This window comes from Tenrec ecaudatus, chromosome 14 (genome assembly GCF_050624435.1).
Source record: "Tenrec ecaudatus isolate mTenEca1 chromosome 14, mTenEca1.hap1, whole genome shotgun sequence".
Classification (NCBI taxonomy): domain Eukaryota; kingdom Metazoa; phylum Chordata; class Mammalia; order Afrosoricida; family Tenrecidae; genus Tenrec; species Tenrec ecaudatus.
The window spans coordinates 45801461-45825805 of NC_134543.1; the positions used below are offsets into that span (position 1 = coordinate 45801461).

General features: G+C 43.2%; 1 protein-coding gene across 4 annotated transcripts in view; it reads right to left on the minus strand.

The window, feature by feature from the left end:
* Positions 1 to 24345, minus strand: part of DAAM1 (dishevelled associated activator of morphogenesis 1) — a 194336-nt gene that overhangs the window by 163256 nt on the left and 6735 nt on the right. The window contains exon 2 of one of the 4 annotated variants that reach the window (XM_075531933.1): positions 5825 to 5864. The exons of the other annotated variants lie outside the window; for them this stretch is intronic. The gene's annotated coding sequence lies outside the window, so the exon portion shown is untranslated. The remainder of the gene's footprint in view (positions 1 to 5824; positions 5865 to 24345) is intronic. 4 annotated transcript variants of the gene reach the window in all.

Sequence of the window (24345 nt, forward strand, 5' to 3'; positions counted from 1 at the left end):
AGGAATTAAAAGTGCTCTGGCTTTCCCAGGACCAGCGGGCAGCAGGGAACAAGAGCAGGGTCGTCATCCTGGCCGGCCAATGGCCTCTCCGGGGGGTTACACCAAAGGCCCACTAATTGGCGCAAAGCAAACTTTCTCAGTCCTCAGATAACCGCACCACTACTACTACTGACAATAAAACTCAAACAACAACCGACAAAATTTCTTAAGATGGGCTGGAGATGATGGTGGGAGAAGGGGAAAGATAAACTGTGATTGGTTGTTGATGAGGACTATGTTTGGAGAGGGAGTTAGATATAATTCCATCATTGCTCATCAAGTCAAATTCTGCAAAGCAACAGAACCAATATGTAAAAAGAGCTTTATTTTAAGGAATTGGGCAACTGTGGCAAGTCATAAGCCATGAGGCAGGCTTAGATGCTGCATCCTTGAGCTGGCAGACTTTCCTTACCTGAAAAGCTTTTTAAACTGACTGAATAGGGCCCACTAATATGACTTTACAGTCAACGGATTGCAGCTGATTAGCCACAGCAACATAACATCGTCAACAGCTGGATTAAAAGTCAAATAAACCAAACTCGCTATCACCTACTCAATTCCAACTCATAATGGCCTCGTGTGGTGGGTTGTCACTTGGGCTACTAACCGCACTGTCAGCAGTTCAAAGCCACCGGTTGCTCTGTGGGAGAAAGATAAGGCTAACAGTCTCCCAGTGGGTTACACATCAGGCTGCTAAGCACAAGGTCAGCAGTTCAAAACCACCAGAAGCTCCAAAGGAGAATGACGAGGCTTTCTATTCCCATAAAGCTTGCCAGCCTTGGAAACCCAAAGGGTCACTTCTACTCTGTTCTACAGTATGGTTATGAGTTAAACACCTAGATTAGTGTTCAATTAAAAATGTGCCTAGTACATCCTAACCATGTCGGCACATAAACCGACCATCACAATTACCAAATGCCAGCATTAGAGATGGCAGTTATATATTCTCAGACTCAGAAGTACTCGAGTTCATGGAAACGGCTGAAAGAACCTGGCAGGAGACTCGGGAAGGGCTTCTTTCAAAAAAGTGTCGCTCTGTTTTTCAGAGCTAACATGTTGCATGTCTAGGTTACATGATCTCAACCCTTGTTGGATAGTCACACAAAGGCATGAATAATTTGGTAGCAGCATGTGGAGGACTAAGGGAGAAGAAGAGCCGTGCCTAATTCTCCTGTTTACAAATTTAACATTTATGAATTCAGAATCCAAAGTGGATAAAGGTAGTCATGAAATACCCAACTGTTTATCTCCAAAGAACTAGAAGACAACAGATTCTAATTTTAACCAAAATGAAAACTAGACCCCCAGAGTATGCTAAATAAAATGAAATGCATATCTATGTGTAACTTTCAAAAAAAAAGTGATCTTGGCATCATTTTAATGAATCCTCATTTCACTCCTGAGCACAGAATCACAATCAACTCCAGCTGAAAGGAGTAAGAGATGTACATACCGTAAGAACTCGAGTATAAGACCGAGTTTTTCAGCACATTTTTCATGCAGTTTTTGTGGTAAAATTAGGTGCCTCAGCTGATATTCGGGTCGGCTCCTACTCAAGGATATACGGTATGTACAGTTTCAGAATATTCAACTTGCACAGGAGTATCAGCAGGTCTGGTAGGCATTCACGGCCTTCAGAAACATGTTGAATCATAGCAAAGACTATGACCGGAACCATCACACCCTTCATATTCTACAACGGCGGAACTCCTCTAAGTAGAACCTGTTTGGCACTGACGAAAGTCGCACAACAGTTGAGCACTCAGCTGCTAAGTGAGAGGCCATGGACTCAAACCCACCCAAGCAGCTATGTGGAAGAAGAAACTGGCAATCTGTTCTGATAAATGACAACCAGGAAACCATAATAAGGCAGTTCTACTCTGGCCCATAGGCTTACTATGATGTGGAATGGTACCCAGCGTCAACACTGTGTTTGCATCTTCCAGCGCAGAATCAAGTCTACAATCAGCGGTGTCCAATAGCATCATCTGCCATGGTGGAGATGTCGCCTCTCTGCCTTACCAGTGCAGTGGATGTTGACCTCAGGCTAGTGAAAACACCTGAAATGGTGTTAGAAATTGACTTTTACATTTAGATTTTAATTAGAATTTAAATAGCTACATGTGGCTACTATTAGACAACATTAAAATAAGTAAATCAATAAAAACCCAAACTCACTGCCATTGAGTTAATTCTGACTCATGGGGTCTCTAAAAGACACATAGAACTGCCCCTGTGGATTTCTAGGGCTGTAAATCTTTAGGGGAATAGAAAACCCCATCTTTCTCCTTCTGAGCAGGTGGCAGTTTTGAACCGTTGGCCTTGCAGTTAGCAGCCTAGTATATAACTTTTAGACAACACAGAACTCAATTAATAGAATCAAATCTCAGACTTCGTCCTCTACTGAGTCTGGTTACTAACAACTCTGACACCATCAAGAAAGTATAAGAAGTAACAAGTCAGAGAGGTACAAGGACGATTTGGGAAGAAGATAAATTGTAAAGCAGATATTCCATTCACGGTACTCAAACTAGAGTAGCTGTCTGCAGTGCTCCAGGGACCATTGCTTTATAAACACTAAGTCCTTATTGCCTTGGCAATCAGTCACAGCCACGTCAGGTGCTGCTCCTGAAGTCTGTCCAGAGGAAGTGGGGCGCTGTGGTCAGCTTGGAAAAGACCAACTTGCTCCCATGAGGACCAGTCCTAGAGACTCTGTGAGAAATGGACCAAAAAGAAAAGAGCTCTTAAAACCAGTTCCTAGTTTCCCAAGATCTGGTCGAACACGATTCCATAGAGGGGGCGGGGCATTGGAGACTGCTGAAACTCCTGTTCCGGGGGTTTAGAGAAGGCCTCATCAACTCTCAGCGTGGTCAAAGCAGTTTGTAAACCGCACACAAGTCCAAACAAACTGTGTATTGTCTTGTATACACTGAAAATGAAATTCTTTGTGGCTCCCTGTCAAATCATGAAACCAAATGACTAGAATTCACACAAAGGGTACATCCACAGGAAGCTCATCAAGTGCTACTCCCATTGCCCAGCATTCCCAATATTCCACGGTGCCATGAAGAGCAGCTTACGCCTTGACTATCACTCGACTAACCACTCAGAGGCCCGGTGATGGGCTTCTGAGAGGTCACAGACACGGGACCGCCACGAGTTGCAATCGACTCAACAGCAACTGGTGTTTTGTTCGTGGGATGTATGCGTAAGACCATGTGCATGGGTATATACTACCTCGGCAACTGTCCAAGGTCACACAAAAATGCACGCCCACATCCCAACCTCAGTTTAATGAAACCCAAACACGGGCTTGACGCAGGGCGAACACAGGACACCGGAAGACTGTGCCCGGAGGTGGAGGTGGACAACTTTTCATGAAGACGGCGCAAGACTTGTGGGCTTGATCCTGATTCACACACCCATGTCCGTGAGCGACTCTGGGAACGTGGAGGGGTCCAGTGTGGGTGGTGATCAAGGGGGTCAGCTGCAAGGAGGCTGGAGAGGCCTTGGGGACCAAAACTCGCCTTTCAGATCATACTATGTGTCATGACCGAGTCTCACACACTGGGGGTGTGTGAGGGTGTGTGGATGAAAATATGGAAAGCATCTACCTTTGCAAATAAGCCCATCACTCAGAGAGTTCTGCTTTCGGGGGAATGGAGGAAGGCTGTCACAAGAGCAGGGCCATGTCGTGTGGTTTCAGACAGCAAGAGATCTAGTTGCTTACAGCCAGATAAGATCCAAAGTAACCAATAGTGGCCATAAGACAGTGGGCTTTGTTTTGTTTTGTTATGTATCAAGACCAAGAGACATTTCCTGGTGTTATTCCTCCCTCCCTCCTCCACCCCCCACTCCAGCCAAGCCCCAAGTTTACTGTGCAGCACAAAGGAGCTGGGATTTTCCCTTTTGGCTGCTGTACAGGGCGGTTTCCAGGACCCCAGGACTTGTCTATTTTCTGCGGTGGTGGGTCATGAAAGGCCCTGTTATCCTGAGCTGAGGCAGGGTAGTAAATGCAAACACCACGGCCTGGTGCAAGCCTTTAACAAGTCTGCAACGGCTGCCGCTTGCAAATAAACATGGTCAGCAGCCAGCCTGCCAAGAGCTCAGAGCCAGCTGACCAGCACTGAGCCAGTTTCTTTTCCAAACACTGACTGAACAACCTTGATTCAGCTCTGACATTACGCTCTGGTGGAGGACGGTGCAGAAGCAGCGCTGAGAAAACGGTTTTCGAGAGGCAATCCTGGGAGTACCCAAGGACGTGTTCTGATGGATTTGATCCATAATGCAGGCTGTTCTTTGTGTATGTGTGGAACTCTCCTTGCCTAGCTTAGGAAAACATAGGTTTCTTTTCCTTCTGCAGGCAGTGGAAAGCAGGAAAGTAACATTCTGAGTAATGTCATATCCCATCAAACAGGAAAGTTTGTAAACTGTAGGCTGAAAGGTTTCCAGAGCGACACCGAGCCCATCAGAAGCTAATTTACTCAATTTTCGACACCGAGCCCATCAGAAGCTAATTTACTCAATTTTCATTTGTTTCTTTTTCCCTAAAATGTATCATTCGGCCCCCTAAGCAGACATCCATTGAGCAACCATGAAGGAAATGTTTAGTAAACACAATAAAAGTCAGTGCTTAAGAAACACCCGAGAAATTGGGAGTCTCACTCATTGCTGGGGGAACTGTGAAATGGGTCAGCCACTTTGGAGAAATTGTTTGAGAGTGTCTCAGAAGGTTAAACAGCTACGATGCGCCCCTGAAAATCCACACTTAGGCATTCACTGATGGGAATTAAAGAGACGTCCCGGCACCAAAATGTGTACATGTGTTCACAGTAATATCATAATATACCCAAAGCAGAAACCACCTAAATGACTAAAGAACAGTAAGTGTGGCATATCACACAACAGAATATGATTTGGAAACGGAAAAGAATATGTTGATATTTGCTACAACATGGGTGAACCTTGAAGGCGTTATACTATGAAAGAAACCAGTCGTAAGAAATGACATGTTCCAAGATTCTGTTTAAATGAAATGTCCAGAGCAGGCCAGTGCAGAGACAGTGGTCGGGCAGGTGGGAGACCGTGGCTGTTGGTGGGTGGGTGGTACCGGTAGTTGCTGGCTCAGGGCAACCTCGGGTGTACAGTGATGAGTGTACATGTGTACCTCTCCGTGGGTTTTCAAGGCCGTGACCTTGTGGAAGTAGCATGATGTGCACCTTTGGCTAATAGTCAAGTGCTCAACCATTTGAAACATCGAGGGGTGGAGGTAGACTCTCCAATTAGACTGTGGTCATGGCTGCACAGATCTGTAAATATACAGGTGTCCTGATTGAAGATGTATTGGAATTATGATGGCCCATGCATCATCCTTTTGTTGCTTTGTGCATTCTGTCATTAGTAAAATATAAAGTATACAATGTTGCAGTATAGGTCATTCTCCCATCTCATTATATATGGAGCATTAAATGTAATGTTTTCAACGCCCAAAGACAAATAAGGATTGGATTTCAAAAGTTACTGATCATAAAAGGCAACAAAATGAAAATTTTTCAACAAACAGAACGGTTAAAACAAAACCCCATCATTAAATCAGGGGCTACTTATACCAAAAAACATTTTAGTGAGGTGATTTTTTTTTATGGTTTATAAAAAACAGCTCAAGAAGACACAGATAGACCTGGAATAATTAATAATCTTTCCAGTGTATTTTCCCCTGATGCTTTTGCCATAGTCATATGCTCGTAGAGAGGGTGCACAAAGAACACAGAGAGGTCTTACTTACCTATCTTCCCACTTCCCCCAATGGTTGCAGTCTTACATGCCTATACCAAAAAATAACAACAACAATCACAAACCCACTGGCATTGAGTCGATTCCAACTCATCGCGACCCTATCTCTATAAAGTTTCCAAGACTGGAAGTCTTAACCGGAGCAGACAGCCTCATCTTTCTCTAAAGGATAAAGCCCTCTGCAGACTCATCAGACTCCCTCTCTGGTTTTAATTTACTAGGTCACCTACAATCCCCAGTTGCGCAAGGTAAATTAAGGTGACCGAGTCCCAAGGAACACAGCAAGCTTCAGAATGACACCTGGCTTTGTGCTAACCGCCCTCCCCACCCCCTAAACTATAAAGGCAGCCCAAAAGGGAACATATATTTTAAATACCATGCTTAGTTGCCATCTTGACAGCATATTGATGAATGACAATGGCTGCCCACTGCAGAGAAATGAATCCCAGTAATGCCATGTGAGAAGCCACAAAGTCCAAAACAGAGACCAAGACCTTCTGCCTGAACGGTAAACCAAGACAAGGGGAAGATGTGATACGATTACAAGGTAGGGGAACAGGGCTGAGAGAAAAAGCAAAACACTTGATAGCAGCATCCTCTCCTTTTTAATAAAATTTAAAGTTAAAACAAAAACAAAAAACTTCACCATAACTCTCCCTATCCCAAATGAGATAAGGTCACTCTCAAACAAGACAAACATTTGCAAATGTGTACACTCCATTGCCTTGAATTCGACCGTGGAAATCACAGATTGAGCCCCTGCTTTACAACACAAACACTTCTTCTTGCCATGTAGGTGTGTGCTGCACTCACAGCTCTGGGGGTGTCACTTTACAGCCGCCCACAGTCCTGGACGAGCACCTCAACTCGGTGGCACAGAGACACATAGTGGCCTTCAAGTCAGACACTCAACACCCCAAAACACTCACACGCCTCGTACACGTAGTCATGTGTAAAATGAGAATGTGGGATTATCAGTGATTTCCAATTTTTTAAAAAGCTATGAGCCTTTTATCTAAATGAAATCTCATAGAGTATGTACATATGAGCTTGAAGCAGACCAACTAACTGCCATAGAGTAGGTTCTTACTCCAAGGACCTAGACACCCTGGTAGGAGAGAGAAAAACTGCCTCCCGTTTCCACAACAGTAATCTGTATGCATTTCACTTGTGAGGACAGAATAGGCCCAGACAGTGTTTCACCCTGCAGTGCACAGGGTCACTGTGTGTCTCGTCCTGCAGTGCACAGGGCCACTGTGTGTCTCATCCTGCAGTGCACAGAGCCACTGTGTGTCTCATCCTGCAGTGCACAGGGTCACTGTGTGTCTCATCCTGCAGTGCACAGGTCACTGTGTGTCTCATCCTGCAGTGCACAGGGTCACTGTGTGTCTCATCCTGCAGTGCACAGGGTCACTGTGTGTCATCCTGCAGTGCACAGGATCACTGTGTGTCTCATCCTGCAGTGCACAGGGTCACTGTGTGTCTCATCCTGCAGTGCACAGGGTCACTGTGTCTCATCCTGCAGTGCACAGGTCACTGTGTGTCTCATCCTGCAGTGCACAGGGTCACTGTGTGTCTCATCCTGCAGTGCACAGGGTCACTGTGTCTCATCCTGCAGTGCACAGGTCACTGTGTGTCTCATCCTGCAGTGCACAGGGTCACTGTGTGTCTCATCCTGCAGTGCACAGGGTCACTGTGTGTTTCATCCTGCAGTGCACAGGGTCATTGTGTGTTTCATCCTGCAGTGCACAGGGTCACTGTGTGTCTCATCCTGCAGTGCACAGGGTCACTGTGTCTCATCCTGCAGTGCACAGGTCACTGTGTGTCTCATCCTGCAGTGCACAGGGTCACTGTGTGTTTCATCCTGCAGTACACGGGGTCACTGAGTGTCTCATCTTGCAGTGCACAGGTCACTGTGTGTTTCATCCTGCAGTGCACAGGGTCACTGTGTGTTTCATCCTGCAGTGCACAGGGTCACTGTGTGTTTCATCCTGCAGTGCACGGGGTCACTGTGTGTTTCATCCTGCAGTGCACAGGGTCACTGTGTCTCATCCTGCAGTGCACAGGTCACTGTGTGTCTCATCCTGCAGTGCACAGGGTCACTGTGTGTCTCATCCTGCAGTGCACAGGGTCACTGTGTCTCATCCTGCAGTGCACAGGTCACTGTGTGTCTCATCCTGCAGTGCACAGGGTCACTGTGTGTTTCATCCTGCAGTACACGGGGTCACTGAGTGTCTCATCTTGCAGTGCACAGGTCACTGTGTGTTTCATCCTGCAGTGCACAGGGTCACTGTGTGTTTCATCCTGCAGTGCACAGGGTCACTGTGTGTTTCATCCTGCAGTGCACAGGGTCACTGTGTGTTTCATCCTGCAGTGCACAGGGTCACTGTGTGTTTCATCCTGCAGTGCACAAGGTCACTGTGTGTTTCATCCTGCAGTGCACGGGGTCACTGAGTGTCTCATCCTGCAGTGCACAGGTCACTGTGTGGTTCATCCTGCAGTGCACAGGTCACTGTGCATTGATATATTGCGTAATACAACAAAATGAAAAATCTTTATGGAAGCAAATCACCTCTACTTTTTCTGCTGGATTCAAAGCACTGCTGGAAAGAACACTTTAGCCAGTATACCATCAGAGTTCCTTTTAACGCCAACAAACTAGTCAGAGCTGAGTGGAAAGAAAGATTAAAAATAGTTGGCCAACGTTATTAGATAGCAACCCAACCCCAATGCCATCAAGTCTATTCCAAGACATAGCTAGCCTACTTAGGGTGTAAATCATTACAAGAAGCAGATAACGTCAACTTTCTCCCTAAAAATGACAAATGGGTTTGAACTAACAACCTTGAGATTAGTAATCCAATGCTTTCCCAACAATGCCATAAAGGGGCTTACATTCCCTTACGGGGGGTATTTAGCACCTAATACGTGGTTCATAACTTTGATTTATTGATTTGTAATAGTTTTTCTCGGGACAATTGACTATAGAACTTTCTGTTCGATACAATTTTAAAGAAATAAAACTCACTTCAGAAGTCTATTCCTTTCAACTAGATGATTGTACTAAGTGGATAATGGTGCTATCGCATTATTACATACTCTGTAATTTTTTAAAGCCTACATATTAAAATGTTTCAACAGGTCTGAATTTAAAAACTTCTTTAAATACAATACAAGTAACAGTTGCCAATCTCAATAAAAAATGAAGGCTGCTACATATTATCTTGGAAATTGTGTGTCAGAGCTTTGCCACTTAGGCCTAACTCCTTCAAGATCGAAAACCGATATAAAAAGAGTTAGCAAAATGTAAACCCATCAATCATATATTCTGCCTTAAACTTTTATAAGTATTAACAAGAAATGGCTGAATGTGTAGTGTTCATATTCCTTAAATGGATTTTTGATAAGTTCATCAAACAATATGGAACTCCTTACTATTAACAAGAAAAATATGTTTGAATATTATTGATACAAAACTTTGCCAGCCACAGAGAGGGTAGAGACTTTATAATCATTACACTGTTTCATATTAACACCATTGCACAAGATTTCATTCTTGCAAGTTAAGAGAGCACACAGAAGACTACCATGAAACATCTCATGCCCATTTTACATTAGAAGAGGGGACAGCTCACAAGATGAGTGAAATGTGTGATTCCCAGCGCAGAGAATTTTGTACTCTTGGAAATCCCACACCTTCAGTCATTTTATAATGAGGCAAACCACCGGGACTTGCATGGTCCCTTGGTGCTAACAAGGAGTCCTGGTGGGTCTGTGGGTTAGGGGCTAGGCTGCTAACTGCAAGGTCAGCAGTTCAAACCCACCAGCTTATCATCTTCAAGAGAAAGGTGAGGTTGTGTGCACCTGTAAAGATTTAGTCTCTGAAACCCTGTTAAGGGCCACCATGAGATGGAGTCAAGTTGCTGGCACGTTTTATCTTTGTTTGTTTGTTTGGGAACTAAAAAGCCCCCCATAGCACAATGGTTACATGCAATTAGCAGCTTACCAAAAGTGAGCAGTTTAAACCTACCAGCTACTCCACAGCATTTCTACTCTGCCCTACAGGGTCATTATGAGGCCGAATCAGCTGGATGGAAAATGGGGTTTGAACTAATGAAATCGGTTGGGTAGAAATTAGTATTTCTCTAGGCTGGAAATCCAGGAAAGTGGAAAAGTAAGCTTCTTTTCAGCATCTTAGGCCTGCTTTCAGAGAATCCTCTTACAATCACACATGCCACAAATACCCAGGGAACTCCCTGTCAACACCTAACTATCTTATAACTGAGTGTGTGTGCGTGCGTGTGTGTGCGTGCGCGCCACAGGAGGGAAAGACTATTTGGACAGAGCCATGATGATGAATACGCTGCCTTACTGACAAGTGTGCTAAGAAACATAGCATTAATAACGTGACTGAAATTGTCAGGACTATGAAAAATTAGTTTAAAACTGCGAGCTTCTTGTTTGAAGAGAATATAATTCTTTTGCTTAAATCAGAAAAACCTAGAACATTTAATTTATGAGAAAACCCGTTTCTTCCACAATATTGACTCATGATAGACTGGCATGAAGACAATCGCCCTGTGACAATCGAGCATTTCTGTGATATTAGGTGTTGCAAAGGTAATGCCTTAAATATTTTAACGAAGCAGTAGAGTGTGTTTTAGGACACCATTTATAAACAAAAAGTACCAGGGATAGTTTTTTTAAATCATATAAACCATTCTAATATAAACTTCTGCCTCTCTCCTTATAATATTTGGATTATTTCATTGTTCTTTATCCCTCTTCCAAACAAGTTCAGTCCAGTGGAAAAACTGCACATCATCGTCTCCGAGCCGTGTGTGCCGTCAGAAAAGCCTGCTCTGCAGCACTCTCTCCAGTAACAGAATGGTGAAAAGCCACTGAGGCAAACCCCGGGAAACGCCAGTTGGGGATAAAATAAAAGGCACTGGCCTGGCATTTCCCCTCCAGATAATGAAGAAAGGAGCCAGTGAGCATAATTAATTTACCCAAGAGTGCAGTCAGAGAGCTCTAACCACAGGAAAGTATTGTAACTTCAATGTTCCTGGAGTCTCACGAGCACTGTGATTCTTCACTGTACCTGTGAAAGGTTCTTGAAGGGTAAGATCTGCAGTGCTAGCTAATCTCTTTTAGGTTTTAAAAAAACGATGAGATTCAAATAGATAATTGGGCAAATAGGCCATTTGAGAAAGGAAAAATATAAATGGCATCAGAGGAAAAGCTCTATGTAACAAAGAAATGCAAGCTACAATGCAATGGGATAGCATTTGCCAGTGACTGCTTCTGAGACAATGTTCAGTGTATAAAAGGCATGAAAGGTCTGAAGCCCTGCAGAAACTGGCAAAAGCTTTCTTGAGGACAACTTGGCAGTACCTAAAAAAATAATAAAAATAATAATTAAAATTACATACCTCTTGACCCAAATATTTTGTTTCTAAGGTTTTAAGAAAATAATCTGAAATATGGAGCATTATTGTTCATGATTATTTTTAATGTGAAAACCATTATCCTGTATCACACACTCAAGAGGAGGCAGCCATTTCAGTTTATTAAAGAGTTTTCTAAAAGTAAATAAACAAAAGAGATTTAACAACATGGAAAATGTTGATGGCAGCATTTTGAAGACAAAAGAATGTAAGGACTATATGAGCAAAAGTATTTTTTTCATTTCATAGAAATGTCTTCTCGTGATATTAACATCGTCTTTATAAAAATGTGTCTTACTTCTTCATCCCTTCCCCCACCATACTGTGTCTGCATTGATTTGCCATTAAAAATAAATAAGTCAGGTTTCTGACTCAATAGTTTCACAATGAGCTTGAAACTTCCCCATGCCAGGTAGGGTAACATTTCTCAGGAAAAAACACTGCTAGGGAAAATCCCAAGATTTAGAAAAGGCCTAACGGCACTGCGTGGGTATATTCTTTCATAAGAAGTGCTCTCTGTGGTCCAGCAGACCCTCTGTGAGTTGTTTTGTTGTTATCATTGTGCGTGTGTGTTGTTGTTTAAATCAAGCCAGTGGTTCTCAAAGTGTGATCTGTGGACCCATAGTGAACCGAAGCTGTTCACAGTCGCATTCAGAAGTAATGTGCCATTTCACTCCCCTTCTCTCAGCAAGTGCACCATGGAATGTCCACAAGCCAGGAAGTCATCACTCTGAAGGCAACGGGAAGCAGATTTTGTTATTGCTATTTTTACATGAATTGATAGTTTTAAGGTTCCTCGGTGCTAATGTCAAATATGACAAATACGCCCCGTAAATCCCTTTGCAGCCCTCAATTTCTAATAGCTTCGGGGACTTTACAGGAGCCCTGGTGGTGAGGTGGCTGCACGTGGTAGGCTACTAGCCAACTGCAAGCTCAGCAGTTTGAACCCACCAGCTGTGCCTGGGAGAGAGAGGAGCTTTCTAGTCTTGTAAACATTTCTGGGCTCACAGGGACAGCCCTCACCCTGTCTGACAAGGCCCCTCTGAGTCAGTATCAACTTGAAGGCAGTGAATTTGGTTTATGGTCTTCAAAAGTCCAGCAGAACTGAGACGTTTGAGAACCTGCAGAACCAGACTCGTAACAACAGCTTAAGGGAGGCAGAAATTCACATGCTAAAAGCACACAGTCATGCCAAGACTCTGTCCTTAGCAATGGCACAAAGGGTTTGTGCTGGACTTCTAAATCTTCAAAGGTGGGAGATTTGAACTCAACCAATAGTGCCGAGGAAGAAAAGCCTGGAGATCCACTCCATGAAGGTTGCAGTCTTCCCAGGAAAAACAAACAAAGCAGTTTTTACCCTGTAATGCATGAAGTTACCAGGTGCCAAGGAAGTCAATTCACCAGTCAGGGTTTAGTGTTAAGGTCCATAATTCTCAAAAAATCAAAACCCACAGTACTGCCATGGAGTCCGTGCAGGTTCACCATGACGCTCAGGGATTCCAAGATCATAACTGTTGCCGGGAGTAGAAAGCTTAGTGTGTCTCCCTCAGAGCTGCTGGTGGTTTCAAACTGTCAACCACCCAGATCACAGCCCAAGGAGTAACCACTGCACCTCTGGGGCTCCGGGCAGGGTCCATAGCAAAGCACATTGATTTTACTTTATGTGTCTAAAGAAAGCGTAAGCACTCATGACATTCTCTTATCCTTTAAGATAATAACCAGTTTTGTGTCTCTTGGGTACAATTTCCAGTATGTCATATTGGTTGTCCTCAATGTAGTTTCATTGTAATGACTTCCTGGGGTTCACATTTTGTATTTTAGGACCTCTAGTTGCCTTGATAGCAGTGAGTTTGGAATCTTTTCTATGCATTTTCTTGTAAACGTGAGCAAGTGTTATCCTCTCATTTTGTAGATGAAAACTCCGAGGCACCCAAAGACTGAATATACAGCAAGAAAGGCTAGAGGAGCGGCTCTCTGGGGTTACCATCTGCACATACCTAAGGACACTCTCAGTAAAATGTTAAGAGTCCCAACACACACACACACACACACACACACACACACACCATCATCATCAAAACTGAGACATTAGAGAGAGACCAAACTGAGACATTATATAAAATTAGATTACTCTGAAGTAATATAATTTATCAATTATATTTTTATGTTATGAAGTAAAAATTGTAACACACTACAATGTTTTCATTAAAGGTCTTGCTCGCAACTATATATATAAAATATAACAATACATATAAAACACAGTTTCAATTAGTCACAAAGCAGCCATGTTACGTTTCCAAGACAGGCCAGAAGCATTGGAAGGTTAGACCTCTGCACAGTATCCTCCCTGTAATCTGCCTGAGTTGGTTTTATAAACAACGTTTGAATATAATTTACTTACACCTACACCTGTTTGCTAGCACAGTGTCTACGGTGCTGGAGCACTGCAGTGGCAGAGGAGAGGGCAGAGATTTACAAACGCACTCACTGCTATCCAGGTGATCAGAACAACTTCCTCTGGGCTTTCAAACTGTAACTGTAGAAAGTCCCGTCTTCCGCCAGAGGTGGTGGTTTCGAACTGCTGACCATTCAGATTGCAGCCCAACACATATCCCCGTACTACACCACCAGGGCTCTACAAACTAGAAAAAGCTTCCAATCCTCTATGCTAAATGATGCTGTATCTCAATACAGTGCTATTTTTTCCCTCTAAAATGAAGGTTAGATAAAAATAACCTTTTCTACCTTTTTGATGGCAATTATTTTTAACTATTTCTTAAAACAATAGTGTTGCATTTCAAAATATATATTTTCTTAAAAAATTATATATATTCCTAATGGTGTTAATTTAAAATATGCATTATATTCTTTGAGGACTTTTTTCCAAAGTAACTATTCCATGATACTACCAATTTTAATAATCTGGTTGCTTCCAAAATTCAAAACTGGAACAACTTTCTAAGATTTTTGCCCCTCTTTTAAAGAGGCTGAATTTGCATTTAACAAAATAACCAAATAAATAACCATGCCAAATAACTAAGCAAATCCAAATACCACACAGTAAATCTCTACATTCTATAATTTCTATAAGAATTTTAATGGAACTAATCTATGGACAGTAAGTATATAAAGCTCAGATTGTTCTCAAAACACCCCCATCCTCACGATCAGCTATCTCATGATCCAATAGTTATAACAACAATAAAAAACGACTGCCTGACTACTTTGTGCATGAATGACATTGATCTGGCAGTAAAAAATGCCCCAGGGATGTAAGAGTTATGCAGGCTGTGATGGCTAAGATTACGAGTCAACTTGGTTGGGCCACTGAGCCTCAGTGGTTTACAATTATGTGATGATGTAATTGACAGTTATTCAATGATATAGCCATCTTCCATTTTTGTATCATATCTATTTGCACATAATGTCCATCTTGGGAACTTAAACCCTGTCAACAAGAGGGGAGTAGCTGTATTAGCAATGTGAAAACCCTGACAAATAGTCTCTATTCCCAAGTGAATGTATTTTTCTAACTATCTACACACACATGGGCATCTATGCCTAGGTCCTAGTAACAGAATAGCGAAAGAGTATCTAAAGACTTACTTTTGCATGTTAGTTTATGGTCCCTTTGGCACCAAGTGAAATTACTGCCCATTCAGCAATTTAACTTTTAATGTGGTGCTTCTCAAAGGCACATGAATCAAAACTTGAAACCCTTTCAAAGGAAATATTCCTTACCCGGCACACACAGTTAGCTTTACAAGCATGATTACATACTTGGGTGCTTTTTACAGTCTAAAAGCTTATGTGGCAGAAAAATCCTTCAAATAATCAAATGGAACAAGTTTGAAGCGAATTGTAACTAAGCCAAACATGTCTCAAAAACCTTAGCTTGTCATCACTGTAGGTATCAAATGGAGCAAAATGTTTCATCTACTAAAAACCCAGCTCACGATTAAAAGGTATGGGGAAAATATGGGCCATATTTCATTACCATAAAAGCGTCTTCATAACAAAGCTTAGTGATTCATAAATAAGAAATTAACACAACTTTTCTTTTGTCTGTGTTATACATCTATTGCTTTAGAGGGAACATTGTATAGCAAACAAGAAATGGAGAATGGATATTGCCCCTCAAGTCTAAAAATGTGTTTCTAAGTTTCTATTAGTCTAGTTCTTATTTGATCTTAAACAACTAAACTAAAGATTGGCCTTACTGAGATATAAGTTGCAAAATTCACTCACCAAAGCGCCAAGTTTAGTGGGTTTTCGTATAGCCACAAATTGCATGGCCATTAGCTCGTAGTTTGGAGCATTTTCATCACCGCTAAAGCAACTTATTCATGTCATGTCAAGGAATTCCCCTGCAGGACTAGAAAATCTTGATCGGCAGAGCCTCAAATTTAGCATTTAGGGACGAACTGACAGAAGATTTGACCTAAGAAACAGCAAATATTGGAGAAGTTGGGATTTGGAATCATAGAGTGTTGCTTCCTCTGAAGGGAAGGCCATTCTTTTTGTAAAGCCAGACGTAATCCAAGCACACAAAACATGAAACTATTTGCCAGATAAAGAAAAAAAAGGACTTTTGGTTTGTTGGTTTCAGAAGCCGAAGATAAAGAGGATGCTCTGAGCTTTATTTAAGTGAAACAAGACTTCTAAACTCCAATGGGAGGAGGGAATGTGGTATTCCTCCAAATCAGCATTCTGAAATGCTCGCACCCAACATTAAAAGCCATCTTTGCATGCCAAATGAAAGAGCAGATGATGTTTTAAAACATTGCTTCCATGGCTTACGAGAGTCCATAAAATGCCTAGCAGAATATTTTCTCCCTAACATTTAAGTCATTCCCTTGCCTCTGCGATGCTCACTGGAAGTCTGGATCTAAAATTCCATCGAAAGGTGATGCCAAGTTAAGAGTCACTTTATTCTCTTTTCCCTTTGGTGATTACAGCTCTAGGGTGAAGACAAGGTCCTCCCAATGGGGTGCAGAACAGGCACAGGACATAGGCGAAGGAAGGAAACCGCCAGCAAACAACACTACCCCATCTTTATGAAGGCAGCGTCTGACAGGAAGCTCAGAGACAGCAGTAGCTGTGAGACCATCGCGGGCCTTCCTAAGAGCTGTAATTTTCTGGGAGAAGCTGGTAAGAGCATTGACTCCTTTCCGATCCACTTGATCTGACGGGTGCTTATGGTGGTGAGGGTTGTTGATTGGGTGGTTTCTGTCTGCTTGCCTTTTAAGCAATAGGGCAGTATATATTGAATCCTCCCAGGTAAGCATGTGAAGAAAGCAATCGCTTCCAAGCTTTTTAGCTAAGCCTGCCATACACACACACACACACACACACAAATACACTAACAACATTCTCCAGAAGCAATAGCTTCTGTGTATTAGATGAAGCGTCCTTTCCGGAGTGCAACCCAGGATGCTAGCAAGTCACTTCTGACTCACAGACACCTCCTCTGCACATCAGATTATGGAGATGCGCCATAGGGCTTTCCATTGCTAGTTTTTTATAATTTCAATAAATCATTTTATTGGAGACGCTTACAGCGCTTATCACAATCCACCCATCCATCCATTGTGTCAAGCACATTGGTACGTTTGTTGCCATCATCCTTTTCAAAACATTTCTTTCTACTGGAGCCTTTGGTATTAGCTCACTTTTTTCCTCCCCCCCTCCCTCATGAACCTTTGATAAATTATTATTTCCATATCTTACGCTACCTGCTCTCTCCCTTCACCCATGTTTCTGTTGTTCATCACCCTGGGGTGGGATGGGGGGGGGTATAGTTGATCACTACAATCAGTTGCCCCTTTCTCCCCCTACCTTCCACCTACCCTCATGGTATCACTACTCCCATGACTGTTCCTGAGGGGTTTATCTGTCCAGGATTCTGTGTGTTGAGAGCTCTTATTGGTACCAGTGTACATCCTCTGGTCTAGCCCAAACTGAAAAGCAGGACTGGAGTCATGATGGGGGGAGGGGGCGAGGGGCGGGGGAGGGTAGGAAGCATTAAAGAACTGGAGGACTGTTGTGTGATTCATTGGTGCTATACTGCACCCTGACTGGCTTGGCCCTTCCTTGTGACCATTCTGTGAGGGAATGTCCCATTGTCTGCAGATGGGCTTTGGGTCTCCACTCCACCTCACCCCACCCCCAACTAACCAACTAATCCCTGTGCATGTTTACAACTATAACCAACCAGCTTCATTCCCACTTGCTTGGAACCCAGGCTAAACAACAGAATCATTTAGAGAGTCTTAGAATCCTGTGGAGTGGGCCTCAGTCTCAGATCTACCGAATCAGCATGCCTAGGTACAGTATTTTGTCTAAATCAACCACAAAGAATTCTGATGCATATCTAAGACAGTACTAGTAGACCAGACCAGGCGGGCCCAAGGGATGACAGGTGGATCCCTTCACAGGTCCCACCTCTGAGAAGGGGCTGGGTTTGTGGGTCCAATGTACACTTTGCTGAGCATTACCTTTGCGCTAGTTGCTCAGGAAGAGAGACTGGGTTGGATTGCGAAAGCTCTAGAACATTTCCACTTTGGACACCGAAAATCCTATCAATGCTTTTCTGAAAGGTACAGCAAGTTGAGGGTTGTCAAAACTCAAGTTTAAAAGGTATGCTTGTTTGGGGGAAGGAAAAAGAAAGAGGCCATCCTCTTTAATCCTTTTCAGGGCTCTATTCCCACACTGCTGATTTGAGATAAACTGTCGTTTTTAAAGGCTAAAAGGCTGTTTGTTTTGTTTTGTTTTAACCATTTTGGCCTTTGACGATAATGACAGAGCTGACCTTTCCCCAAAGCTTCAGTGTCCTTATCCATAGATACCATTACTGACCTGCCAACACAGCCCACAGGCTTCAAAGTTGTTTAATAACTACTTCTGGTGGGCTTGCCCTGACCCAGCATCAGTGTCTCAAGAGGTCCCCTGTTGTGACCAAGGACATGTCCTGAAAATGTGGCTGGCCTCCCAGGCTGTGGTCATGGAAGAATGAAGAAGTGACCCTGAAGGGTCTAATCCACTGACCTTTACTTTGCTCTAACCAACTGCCCAAATAAATAAACAGAGCAGGGGTGCTGGGTTTCCCAGATGAATTCTAATTGATCCCTAAATATCTAAGTCTAGTCCAATGTTGAAAGTTCTCAGGCCATACAGAATCAGTCACGTCAGAGCCTAGGCTCTCAACTGGGTGCCATTTTGCCCCCAGGGGACATCTGGCAAAGTCTGGAAACAGTTGTGATTGCCACAGCTGAGGAGGGGGGTCTTGGGCGCTACTGGTGTCTGGTGGAGAGAGGTCGGCAATGCTGCTAAACATCCTGCAAGTTAGGACACAGCCTGCCCACCAAAGAATGTCAACAGTGCTAAGGTTTCCAAGAATGGGCTATTTACCAGCCCACTTCTGGACAGACCTTCCAAGACACTCTCGTCCAGTTTAATTTCAGTTTAAAATAAAGATTACCAAGTCAGAAGCCAAACATGTAAGGCAATCTCCCACAAATGAAGTGGCTGTGCATGAGGCACTGGGGGTGGTGAGACCCATGGCAAATCAGAAAGCATACTCGCTGAAGTCATTCCCTGCTTAAAACAACACCGTGCTGGCCAAACAAAACATGGCGGCCGGCTGTGTTTATACTGCAGACCACCGGTGGCCCAATTCTGGTGGGAAGAGACTATCGGAACAAAGGGCGCTGGGTGACCAGCAAAAGACCCGATCTCACCACATCCTTATGTCCTGTGAATGGGAAGTGGGACGAGAAGCTGTTAAGAGGAATGGCTTAAGGACCAGATGCTGGGGCTCTAGCTTCAGACAACAACAAGGTCTCTGGTGTGGTGTGCTCCGAGTAGAGGACAAGGCTGGCAGCACAGTTAAGTGAAATTTCCATTCTAGCAAAAGCCAGCGACGATCACGTCAAACAACACACTGCTGTGCGTGATGTCATTAAAGATACCATTCTTATAAAATTTGAGATTGTTTCCCAAGGAGATAGCTTTTTCTATGTAAACAGTTTCACAGATGAGCAAACAGAGCCCCCAAGAATGTCCTAGGAATTGCCGAGATTACCTAAAGCTGAACTTCAAGACAACTGGTGTTTCTTTTTCCTTTCCAAATGGAAAGGGTTCCATTCAAGGTGTTAGATAGTTGTGGCTAAACTCTCTACCAAACATAAATACAGTAATCTATACAGTCCCTTGCTTTCAGGTCTCTCTTCCAAACAGCAGAATACTTGGAAGCAGGGCCAATGCCTCTAGCCTTCCTTTGGGGAGCAGGCTTATAGAGAGGAAAAGCCAGACCAGCAAATGGAAACACAAGAAGGAGGACGCCATGACATGATATCCCTGGGTCCACGCCTGCTTTCTGCTGGAGGAATTCCTGGCCTGAAGAGACAGTATAAACAAAGGCAATCCAGAGGGAAACAAATGATAAGATAAGTGAAACCCAACAACTCTGTGTCCTCCTCCCCTCCATCTACTCCCTTCAACGTGTTCCGTCAGAAAAACAAGTGAGCTGGGGAGAATTAAAATGTAAGCTATCTTCTCTGCTCCTTCCCTGCCTCAACCCCCACCCGCTATACATTCACAAACCCCTTGCTGTCCAGTGGATCCCAACTCATAGTGATCCTTTAGTGAGAAAGAGTGGAACTGATCCATAGGGTCTCTCCCATGCTGTAATTATTTTTTCAAAAGCACGCTGTTACATCTTTAAGCTATGGAGTTGCTGATGGGTTTGAACTGCCAACCTTCTGGTTTGCAGTTGAGAGCTAGGGCTCCTTCTCTGCTGCCACTGGTCCCCCTATTTAATCAGGAAGGTGTCTTCTTCATGAGATCAGTGATTGTAGCTCCTCTGCTATGGAACCCGGCTGACTGAAGAGGGCCATCTCACTGCCCACGTGGAGACCATGAGAGCAGAATTGACAAGGAAGACACGGCTCCTCCAGACACAAATGATAACCCCTGCAGGGTGTGGAAGAGAAAGAACTCCAAGTCACAAGCTGAAAAGAAATTGGGTCAAATTGAAAAATCATACATTGTCTCTCTCTTTTTTAAAATCAACCCTTCAGCCCAAAATATCATAGGCTGGGCAGTTTCTTGCCACAGTCCCTGGACACGTCTATAGTTGGAAGTGTTATCTACTCATAGAATTTCCGACCCTAAATGGGTTGTAGCAGTTTTCTGTCCCTTGATTCTTGATTTTTAAAACACAAAAACAAAGTCAAGCTGTTAGTTTAACCTGCTCAGGACAGGATGCCACCAATTGGGCCACTGGCTTCAATTCCAATGCTTACTCTTTCCACACCCTCTCTCTGACTTTTAGTCCAACTTGGCCTTGAGTACTGAGCATTGGGGAGAAGCTGCCTGCCCTCTAATTCAGTTCCTCTAATTACCACACACGAGCAGCATGGGAAACAAACAGAAATGTTCGTGTTGCTTGCTTTGCCATTTCCATCCTAAATCAAATTAAAGCCACCAATATTGTGTTAACTACTATAGGCGGCCCTAAAACAGAGAAAGAGAAGTAAAAGATCCTAGATTAGCTGCCTAGAACAGACTGTTTGATATTTTTTTGCATCCACAAAAGAATAAGGTAGAGAATACATCAAGGTCCTTTGAACTGGTTAAGTTGTCCATTTGTTTTCATTTCTTAAAGTAAGTTTTGCACTACATTCTGGGAATTTCAAATAGCCGCTAGCCTAACCCTCTGATATAGAACTGTAGATTCCAACTTAGCTCATGTGTTGGCATCTCACTGCCAACAAATGAACTATTTCACCTGGCAAATAACATGTGAATATCATCCTTCTTCCCTTTTCTCAACAACAACAACAAAATCAAACTTATAGCCATTGGGTAGATTCCAACTCATAGTTACCCTATCGAGCAGAGCAGAGCAGAGCTGCTGTCTTGACTCAACCTTGTAGAAAGAAGGTGCTCTGTGAAGCAATACAGACAGAGCCTTGGCAAATTGCTGGCCATGCCTTCCTTCTGTTTGATAGGGTCTGAAGAAATGAAGACTTGTCTCCATCTCTGCAGATCTAAATCTACCACCTAAAACTATAAAGATCGTAGAAATGCAAATAAAGGTAATATGGGAGCCCCTGACATATGGCATACACAGTATTACAAACTTTACTCAAAGCTCACATACAGAAGAAGATGAACTAAGTAAATTGGGACTTCCTAAAAAAGTAAGTACATATGAGGTGCTCACCACGCGCCTTCTTCACAAGACTGACAAAAGAATCTGCTGGGGAGAAAATTGAGCTGGCAACATAGCCAACAAGGGTCCAAGTCCTAAAACTGATCGCTTTGATAGCTCAACATCAAAACAACAAATGATCCAATTTCTAAAATGGGCCAAGGATGTGAATATACATTTCACCAAAGAACACACTCAATCACCTAACAAAACGCCTGAGGAAATCACGATCAAATGCAAGTCAAAACTACAAGATACCATTCACCCCAACAACAATGGCACTAGTCAGGGGGAAACACAAGTAAAACAGAATGTAACAAAAGCTGGTGAGGCGGTTTGGGAGATTAGAACTCTCCTACACCGTGGGTGGGATGTAAAATGGCATGGCCACTATGAAAAACAGCGTGGCGCTTCCTTAAAAAACTAGCAACAGCAACACCATATGAAGCAGCTATCCTACCCCCTGGGAATAGACACCAGAAACAAGAGCCATGATCGGAACAGATGCAGGTGCATGTTCATGCTCATTGCAGCATTATTCCCAATAGCCAAAGATGGACAGCACCTAAGTGTCCATCAAGGGATGAACAGAGACCAACACAAGGACAGAGAATTCAGACCAATCTGTGAAACATCGCACAACTTGGATGAATTTGGAAAATACTGAGCTGAGTCCATCACAAAAGGGCAGGTATTTCATGAGGCCACCATTAAGAAAAAAAGAAGAGGAAGAAAGAAAAGGTTTACATACGGGTTTGGGGAAACTAACAATATGCTTTGATAATTAACTAGGACGAGAGGAAGGGAAAATTACTAACTAGACAGAAGACACATGTCAATAATGGTGAACAAATAGGCAGTACACAATATGGGGAAAGTCAACACAACATGACCAAGGTAAAGGAAGGAGGCAATAAAGGAAACCCGAGCCCCAACTATTGTTCTCTCTCCATCCAGAGGCCAGAAGAGTGATGATAATGGAAAGACATGGAAGCAAATAGTCCAGAGGACTAGTGCATCAGGCAGACATCAATCTCCATAACGCTAAGACCAGAAAGAACTAGCTGGTGCCAGGCCACCACTACCACTGGCTCTGAAAAGGATTGAATCCAGAAGGTTCTAGGTAGAATTGAAGAAAAATGTAAAACAAAACCTCAACCCATAAAATGGAGCAGGCTTACTTACTGGATAGACTGGTGAGCGCCCCCTCAAGATTATGGCCCTTCCCCACTCTTCAGGTCTGGCACTGAGTTCACAGCCCCGACCTCCTGAGTTAGAATCATGAACCTTCTGAGCTCAGAAGGACAGCATTTACCCAAGGACAAAGTTCGCAAAGTTCGCAAACAAGTGTTAAGAAAGGAGGAGGGATGGAAACAGGAAAAACAGGAAGGAAGCGGGATAAGTCATGTAGATAGTGGGGATTGCAAGCAAAACACATATAAACTGTTGTAGGTAGAATGGATGAGCTGCTATGTAAACTTCAAATTCACAATTAAAAGTTAAATAAACAAAAAAAATCAAATAAAGGATTCTGCATTGAGCTGCTAACTGAAATGCCAGCAGTTCAAATCCACCAGCTACTCTGTGAGAGAGAAATGAGGCAACTGCTCCCAGAAAGATCTACAGTCTTTGAAAGCTATAAGGTGCCTATTATTTGGAATCAACTCAGTGGGAGTGTGCTTGGGTTGGGTTATGGTAATTACTATAACATAAACAATCATGCAACAACAGATTTAAATAATACAGACGGATACACTGGCAAATAGGCATGCTAAACAGAAGGGCTCACTTACAGATGTAGGTTTGGTTATGAATATTTCTACACGTGTAATTGTAAGAGCTATAGACAACAGAGCACACAAGGAGTACATTCTTGGAATATTGGAGTACATTCTTGGGTATTTCTGCATAGAAATACCCAAACACAAATACAAAATTCTGAGTTTCAATGGTGAAGGACCATTGGCTCAGGGGACATCTAAGTCAATTTGAACAGCACAGTTTGTAAAAACAGTGTTCTCCATCCCACTTTGGTGAGTAGCATCTGGGGTCTTAAAACTTACAAGCGGCCATCGAGGACATAACTATTGGTCTCTTCCCATCAGAAGCAAAGAGGAGTGAATAAAACCAAAGACTCAAAGAAGCAATTAGTCGAAAGGACTCCTAATGAACTGCAAGTCTACACAAGTCGGAAACCAGAAGAACGAGATGGTGCCTGGCCACCACTCCTGACTGCTCTGACGGGGATGGCAACAGAGGATCCCACCCAGAGGGGAAGAACCATGTAAAACAAAATTCAAATGCACACGAGAAGACCAGACGTACTGGTCTGACAGAGACTGGAGGAATTCCGGAAACTATGATCCTAAAGGCAACCCTTCTGGCCTAGAACTGAAGTCATTCTCAGAGACCACCTTTCTGCTAAATACTAGACTCATAACATAAACAAAAACACTCCAGAGAAACATGCCCTTTAGAACAATATGAGATCAAAGGACACAGCAGAGCGGGCAGGAAGGAGAAAAGTTGGACGTAAAGGAAATGAGGGACTCCGGCGGAAATGGAGAGAACGCCAAGACATTGTGGGGAATACAACTGATATGTCACTGGACACTCTGTGTTCGAAGTAGCGAGTGGGAAATGAATTCCATCCGTAAACGAAAGCGCAAAAATTGAAAAATTTAAAAAGGAGCAAACAAAAATTCCCACCATTGCCTCACATGATAGAGCGTCTTCTCTTGCTTCTAGTAATGAATTTGCTCTGATCAATCCACAAGGTACTGTCTAGTCTCCTTTGTGGCCACAGAGAGGAAGGTGAAAAAGAAAGAAAGGTAGGTCAACTAGGATTAC